This window comes from Taudactylus pleione, unplaced genomic scaffold, assembly GCF_031769625.1.
Source record: "Taudactylus pleione unplaced genomic scaffold, aTauple2 ptg000122l, whole genome shotgun sequence".
Taxonomy (NCBI): Eukaryota; Metazoa; Chordata; class Amphibia; order Anura; family Myobatrachidae; genus Taudactylus; species Taudactylus pleione.
In genome coordinates this window covers 6,926,189-6,934,877 of record NW_028284524.1, presented here as the reverse complement: position 1 = coordinate 6,934,877, position 8,689 = coordinate 6,926,189, and positions in this window count along the sequence as shown.

The window sequence follows — 8,689 nt, the reverse complement described above, 5'->3', positions numbered from 1 at the left end:
GGCATGTATGGCTGCCAATGGAACTGGTTCCCTTGTATTTATTGATGATGTAACTGCTGACAAAAGCAGCAGAATGAATTCTGAAGTGTTTCGGGCAATATTATATGCTCATATTCAGTCAAATGCTTCAGAACTCATTGGACGGCGCTTCACAGTGCAGATGGACAATGACCCGAAGCATACTGCAAAAGCAAACAAAGAGTTTTTTAAGGCTAAAAAGTGTAATGTTATGCAATGGCCAAGTCAATCCCCTGACCTAAATCCGTTTGAGCATGCATTTCACTTGATGAAGACAAAACTGAAGGGAAAATGCCCCAAGAACAAGCAGGAACTGAATACATTTGCAGTAGAGGCCTGGCAGAGCATCACCAGGGATGAAACCCAGCGTCTGGTGATGTCTATGCGTTCCAGACTTCAGGCTGTAATTGCCTGCAAAGGATTTGCAACAAAGTATTCAAAAGTGAAAGTTAGATTTAGGATTGTTTAGTTTGTCCCATTACTTTTGGCCCCTTAAAAAGTGGGAGGCACATATATAAACCGTTGTAATTCCTACACCATTCACCTGATTTGGATGTAATTACCCTCAAATTAAATCTGAAAGTCTGCAGTTAAAGCACATCTTGTTTGTTTCATTTCAAAGCCGTTGTGGTGGTGAATAGAGGCCAAAATATGAAAATGTATGCACCTGATTGTACCTCAGGGTAGCCACCAGTCTCTCTTCAGCAGGGATTGCCCTCCGCCACCTTGTGTCCTGTCTCTGGATGTGGTGGGTCACCAGATGCAGCAATTCCAGGAATATGGCGTCATCCATGCGCAGGTAGTTGCGGTAGTCGTCCAGGTTGTTCTCCTTGATCTCAATCAGCAGGGACATGTGAGAGCGGGTATCCCTTTGTAGCAGCCACTCCTTAGTCCAGCATGCTCTCGTCTTTCTATGCTGGGCCCTCTTCCTAATCTCCCGGACCCCAGCTTCGGCGACCAACACTCTACTGATAGGGACGCATCAGTACAGAATTCTGGAACAGGATAGAATGCAGGTAGGTAGCACACACTTGCAGGTAGAATAAACTTTGTAAAAGGCAAGCCAAATACAAAGAGCACAGTAGCAATGTACAGTATTCAGCAGGAATACACCTAGCCTCACTAGTAGCAGAGCAGAATGTGCACAGAGTTTAAAGGGCGCCTGATTTTTATACTCCCTAGATAGCCCCTCCCATTGTTATGACTATTTAATTTTCCCACCAATTGTCAAGAGCCTTTTTTTTTGCAACTCACGATTTATGTTGTCTGATCTCACGATGAGTACGATCAGATTGATCGTGTGATCGTGAAACGGATTGGGTGAAATACTTCCAAAATCTAACAATATATCATATACACACATGCGTTCCACAATGTCTGTCATTCACATAAATTAAATCTGTAGCTTCCCCTGGTACCCTCAAACTCACTTAATAGGCTACACTCATTGTAAATCCCCATCAGTCTCCCTGTCCTCAATCTCCCCTGTAACTTCCCCTCAGTGTACCAGCCCCAACCCTCCCTATAACTCCCCCTCAGTGTACCTTCTCTCAACCTCCCTGTAACTCCCCCTCAGTATACCTTCCCTCATCCTGTCAGTATACCTGCCCTCCCCATTCCTGTAACTCCCCCTCAGTATACCTGCTCTCACCCACCCTGTAACTCCCCCTCAGTATACCTACCCGCACCCTCCCTGTAACTCCCCCTCAGTATACCTACCCGCACCCTCCCTATAACTCCCCCTCAGTGTACCTGCCCTCACCCTCCCTGTAACTCCCCCTCAGTATACCTGCTCTCACCCTCCCTGTAACTCCCCCTCAGTATACCTACCCCACCCTCCCTGTAACTCCCCCTCAGTATACCTGCCGTCATCCTCCCTGTAATTATCCCTCAGTGTACCTGCCCTCACCCTCCCTGTAACTCCCTCTCAGTATACCTGCCATCACCCTCCCTGTAACTCCCCCTCAGTGTACCCACCCTCACCCTCCCTATATCTCCCCTTTAGTGTCCCTGCCCTCAGCCCCCCTATAACACACACTCAATATTCCTGCCACTTATACTGCCTGTCACTTAAGGCTCATACACTCTTAACGATATGTTCCATGAGCGATATCATTAAATGTTATCCCTTGGACTGCTGGGCTCAATGTCAGGAACAACATTGAGCATACACACTGAATGATATTGTTAATGATATCGTTCAGTAACGTCACCTTGTCACATCCCTGAACTTGCAGAATCTGACTATGGCCCTCATTCAGAGCCGTACGCTCTGAGCAGAGCGCTCGCTCTGAATGAGGGCCGCCCTCCATAATTATGGAGCGTCCTCCTGGACGCTCGTATAGCTGTGGGTCACCACCCATAGCCTATACGAGCATGCAGTTTGATGGCCGCGATGGTCTTGACCATCGCGACCATCGAAACTGCGAGCCGGAGCCTGCGGTTGAGGTTTTCAACCGCAAGGCCCGGAGTGATTTTGGCTCTATCAGAGCCAAAATCACTCCCACTGACATCACTAGTGATGTCAGTGGGCCGGCTTCTGACGGTAGGCGTTCCTTTGGGAACGCCCCCGTCAGGGAGGCACGCCCCCGGCACGCCCACCAAAGGGGGCATGCTGTCAAACTACATCGACAGCACGCCCCCTTTGATCAGACACAACGAGCGAAGGAAAGTCCTTCGCTCGTCGCGTCTGGCGCATGCGCACGACGGAGCTCCCTCCGTCGTGCGCATGCTCAGTGCAGACCATCGACCCACTTGCGAGCGGACAGCCGCTCGCGAGTGGGTCTGAATCAGGGCCTATATCGTCAGATTGTCCTGCAACTTCAGGCGATGGAAGGCATCGTTAACGATCCGCTTGAGCGTGCATTGTAAACAATATTGTGCATACACACTAGACGGTATTGAATGCTATGAACGATATCGTTATCGTCCATATCGCTCACTTTATCGTCTAGTGTGTATGAGCCATAGCTCTAATTCTCATTACCCCGTTACTCAGTCACATTCACCCTTTGTGTAACTCTCACTGACCCTCATGGTTCTTACACTCATCATTTACTGTATTCCTTTCAGGCACACTATCACTCATGCTAAGCACCACACACTCACCCTGGGCCTAATGCTAAGCACCACACAAATACCCAAAATGTTACTGTCACACACTAACCCTGGCCCTAATGCTAATGCTGGGCATACACTATACAATTATCAGGGCGATCCACCTGATATCAGCGAATCGCCCCAATAATTGTATTGTGTGTGTGGGTGACGGGGAGTAAAATATTGATCGGTCGCGCATGCCGGATCATCCAGCATGCCTGTCTGATGCGATATTTTGTAAGATAAATGTCGGCCACATCGGGCAGTGTATGCCCAGCTGCGGCCGACGGACATTTCCTCTGTTCTTTCACAGGGAAGGAACGGGGAAGTGTTTCCCCCCAGGGGGTGGAGCACAGATATCGGGGCCAATACACTGGGAGATGTCTTACAGTGTATGCCCGCTTTATGTGCTGGCTGTCAGGCTGCCATATAAAATGTCTGTTGGTCTGACTGGCATTGTATCTGGCAGTGCATGCCCAGCAAATGTAACACCCTGTAAAATCACCCTCAATGTTCTCCATCACACAAAGCGAACAGGAAAGAGGGGCAGAATGGAACCAAAGACAGACATAGAGGGTCAGGAGAGCAAGAGGGGAAAAAGACCAAGATGAGATTGAAGAGAGAGAGACAAAGTAGTGGGATTGGAGAAAAAGAAATAGTGGAGGGAGAAGAGAGATATGGAGAAGAGACAGAGCGGGAAGTGAAAGATGAAATAACAAAGGAAAAGTGGGGAGGAGAAACGGGGGTGGAAGAGAGAGAGAGAAGAAAGGTAGAGAGTTTAAAAAACGTAAAAAGATAAATTATTTTTGGAAACAGGTTAGACGATTCGCAATTATCTACCTCCTTAGTGATTTGCCTCTTTCAGCAGATGGGCAGTTCTGGGATATACAGTATACCCCCTACAACCAAAATGGTGCAGGGAAGTAAGAGGTTGATGCTTATAATATCTGCAGTGGTCCGTTAGAGTATATTGCCCCAGTGGATTCACGGGGAACCCCCATCCATACAATTGTTCAAAGCAAAAATGTTCCACGTATTCCACATGGACTGGTTAAAGGCCTCATTACACAAGGAAGAGTGTACTGACATTTTTTTTCACATCTGGGAGGGGTTCATTGATTCTCTATCAGGGGACCTTAAAAATCAATTACATAAATGTTTTCACTCCACAAGTTGGTACGAAACCAGATTGTTATTGGGAGATGCACCAATTACTATACAAACAACGGTTTCTTAGATCTTATTTGGTTGATGTGCTGGCCGCACCTATTGACTTTGATTTCGATCTCTGATTTTATTATGTCTCTCTCACTCTTTTTCTGTTTTGAGAAGTGCTGCTGGTCTTGATTATATACAGTACATTATCTACTTTATTTCTCAATGTTAATACAATGTTAATTGTGACACTGTTGAAGAAAGTATACAATTTTTGTGTCATTTTCCAGTGTTCCTTTCTGAAATAAAAAGAAACTTAAAAAAAAAAAACTTAAAAAGAAAGCCAGGCAACATCGGACATTAAAGGGGTCTGTGTACTAAGCCTTAGGGGTATATTTACTAAAGTGAGAGTTTTTAGAAGTGGAGATGTTGCCCATAGCAACCAATCAGATCCTACTTAACATTTAACTAGCACCTTCAAGAAGATAGTAGCTAGAATCTGATTGGTTGCTATGGGCAACATCTCCACTTCTAAAAACTCTCACTTTTGTAAATATACCCAGGATTGGACTGGCCCATAGGGCTACAGGGGAATCCCCCGGTGGGCCCCACTGACTGAGGGCCCCCCCTTCCTCTAGGGATCAGGTTTAAGACTGTGCACTTGAACTATACATTATACATATGTTACATTTTATGTTACATTATGCTGCAGAGGACTATGGTGTATTTTGTATAATGCATTGCTGTTATTAATCTGGTACATTATCCTGCATGCACTAGCAGTATTTACTATATATACATTTTTAAGGGGCCTAGTCCATGCACTCTCTAAAGGTTAGCCTCTGTGGAGGCTGGCCACACCCCCTCTTAAGGCTGTCCACATGCCTAAGTATGGGCCCCTATCACTGCATTCCCTGGGTGGGCCCTTCATACCCCAGTACAACACTGAATATACCCCTTAGAGAGAGATAAAGTGGATGGAGATAAAGTACCAGCCAAGCAGCTCCTGTAATTTTACAGGCTGTGTTTGAAAAATTCCAGGAGCTGATTGGTTGGTACTTAATCTTCATTCACTTTAACTCTCTCCAGGGCTTAGTACTGCGCATTGTGATCTGCAGTGTCTAAAGGTGCCCACAGACATACCGATGTGCTCACGATCCAACATCATGTACGATTTCCCCTGAACTCTCCCCGGGAGCTCTCCAGCAGTCGTGGGCACGATTTGGTCAAAAAAGCTGCCAATTTGATTCACGATCTCACGATCTATCGTGCATCGTGTCTGAAGTCCAAATCGTGATATCGTGCAAGATAAATCATGAGTTTACAAAACAACACACGACGATCTTCACGATTGGTGGGAAATTTAAATAATGGGCGGGGCTAGCTAGGAGGTATAAAAGGCAGGCGTCATTTTAACCCTGTGCACATTCTGCTCTGCTACTAGTGAGGCTAGGTGTATACCTGCTAAACCCTGTAAATCGCTACTGTACTCTGCTTTGTATTTGGCTTGCCTTTTACAAAGTGTATTCTACCTGCAAGTGTGCACTACCTATCTGCATTCTATGCTGTTCCTGAATTCTGTGCTGATGCATCCCTATCACTATAAAGTGTTGTTCGCCCAATCTGGGGTCAAGGTGATCCAGGAGAGGGCCCAGCGAAGGAGGAAGAGAGCATGCTGGACCAAGGAGTGGCTGCAGCAAAGGGATACTAACTCTCACATATCCCTGCTGATTGAGATCAAGGAGAACAACCTGGACAACTACCACAACTACCTGAGCATGGATGACGCCACCTTCCAGGAGTTGCTGCATCTGGTGACCCCCACATCCGGGGGCAATCCCTGCTGAAGAGAGGCTGGTGGCTACCCTGAGGTACCTGCTACAGGAAGGTCATTTGAACACCTGAAGTTTGGGACATCTCACCTCAGTCCTTGGGCGTCATCATCCCGTAGACCTGCAAGGCTATCGTTAAAGTACTGCAGTACCAGTATTGCAAGGTAAGAAAAAAAACACTACACATTTGTTTCTTGTTATTTTTAAATTTAACTCTTTATAATAAGTGTGACAGCCAATAAGGCAGCATTAACAAGACTGTGCTGCATAGCAATCATTAACATTTGTGTGGCAACAACACTACATAGTAGTCAATTACATTTTTTTGTAAGGTTTTCTTTTTTTAACTCATAATGACTGCACAGTAGTCAATAACAATTTTTCTGTGGTTTTTATTTAAACTCTTTATTATAACTCAGACAGCCAATAAGGCTGCATTAACCAGACTGTGCACTGAACTGTAGGCAATAACATATTTTTTAGTTATTTTTAATATATAAAATAAACATGTATATAAATTGTACAAAATAGCATTATCACCAAATGTTATCAATCCCAATAGATAGGCTGCTGTATGTTGTATGGTGGGTCAGACACCAGATTGAACAGGCCAATACACACATGGCACAAGTACAGATTGTGGCCTGGCTTCCAGCAATCTGTACTTGCGCCATGTGTGTAGTGACCTTGTCCAATTAGTGTCATCACCACCGTATACCATACAGCCAGCACCTATTGGGAGTGATAAAATTTGGTGATGGTACAGGCAAGAAGAAGAAAAAAACCTAAAAATTAAGAGTAACGTGGCAAATCTTCCTCTGACCCCAGCAGAGCATTATAAACGGTCTGGCTTGTGGGTGGGGTGCTGGATGGGGGAGTAATCTCCAACTGGGCTGGGGGGGCCTCACATAGGTTGGGGCAGGCGAATAAAGAAGTGGGTCTGCAATGTAAGTGGAGTCATGTAAATTGCTGTTGAGTGACCTAATTAAAAGCTCATAGATGAGCCTGTGGAAATTTTTCTTACTTAGCTCATCCATTTTTCTCATCTGACTGTTAATATGTGCTGTAAAATCGCCGATATCATCCGGCGGTTTCTGAAGGATGCGTTCTGCTTGTTGGAGAAATAAGTCCTCCTGTTCAGTGTGCTGCTGCTTTCTCCCCTGTTTTTTTTTATTTTTTGGGGGTGGTGCCGAAGAAGCTGATGGTCCTGGTAGAATGGGTGTTGGCACTGGGGTAAAATTATCCACCTCGCTGTCCCCGAGCAAAGTTAGGTCCGGCGTGGAGGACATATCAGGCTCTTGGGTGGGAGTCTACATATATATATATAAAAAAAAAAGAAAAACAATATTATAGTCATGTTTTAACCCATTTTTACTATTTTTCCAGTTTCCTAACACCGTGGATGAGTGGAAGAGCATCGCTGAAGAGTTTGAACAACGTTGGAATTTCCCTAACTGCGGAGGAGCCATCAATGGAAAACACATCCGCATCAGCCTACCTGCCAACACCGGATCATATTACTACAACTACAAAGGCTTCTTCAGCATCGTTCTCATCGTAGTGGTTAATGCCAACTATGAATTTTTGTTTGTGCATGTTGGCAAGAATGGCCGTGGTTCAGATGGTGGGTCCTTCAAACAGACAGCTTTCTACCAGAGACTCACCAACAAAACCCTCAACTTGCCGTCACTGGACGAGACAAAGCACGGCCTAGATAAAATTTTCGTCGCAGACGAGGCTTTTGCATTACATGAACTTGTGATGAAGCCATTTGCACAGAGGGGCCTGACCAGAGAGAAGAGGATCTACAACTATCGTCTATCCCGGGCACGGTGCATTGTGGAAAATGCGTTTGGAATACTCAGCAACCGGTTCTGCATTTTCCACACCACCATCAACCTACGTGTGGAGAAGATAGACTGGGTCGTGATGGCATGCTGTGTGCTGCATAACTTTCTGCGAAGGAAAACTACACAACGAGGACCAGTCCTAGCTAGACCTGAAGATGTAGGACCTCCGGAAAAGATTTCCCAGTTTACATCAGTGTCTGCACCACCAATTCCTACAGCATCGACAGCACGTGCCAAAGAAGTGAGGGAGGAGTATATGGCCTATTTCAATGGACCAGGTGCGGTGCCATGGCAGGAGGACTGTCTGTGAGATAAATGACTATAGTGGACAATTGGGATTGAGCTTCAAAAACAATAAAAGGTTTTGGTTTATGAACTGTGTCTCTACTTACCAAAATTTCCTCAGACGGTCCCCTCACTTTTGGCGCTTCTTCTCCCTCTCGCTCGGCCAACAGGACGACAGACTGTCGTTGTGGCTCCTGTTCGCTGATGAAGCTTATCAGGTGATAGTACCACAGTGTTGGCTGGTACATGTCGTCGGTGCCTGCACCAGAGCTTTTTGAATTTTCCACTTTTTTCTTCTCCTTTATGTAGACATTACGCAGGTTCTGGATTTTGTGGCGTACTGTTTTAAAGTCAGCATCCACAATTAACTTTTTGGTGTAGTCCAACAGCACCCCCAATGCTGCCAATTTCTGAGACTTGTTGTGGTGAGCGTCGGCATCGGGCGCCTTA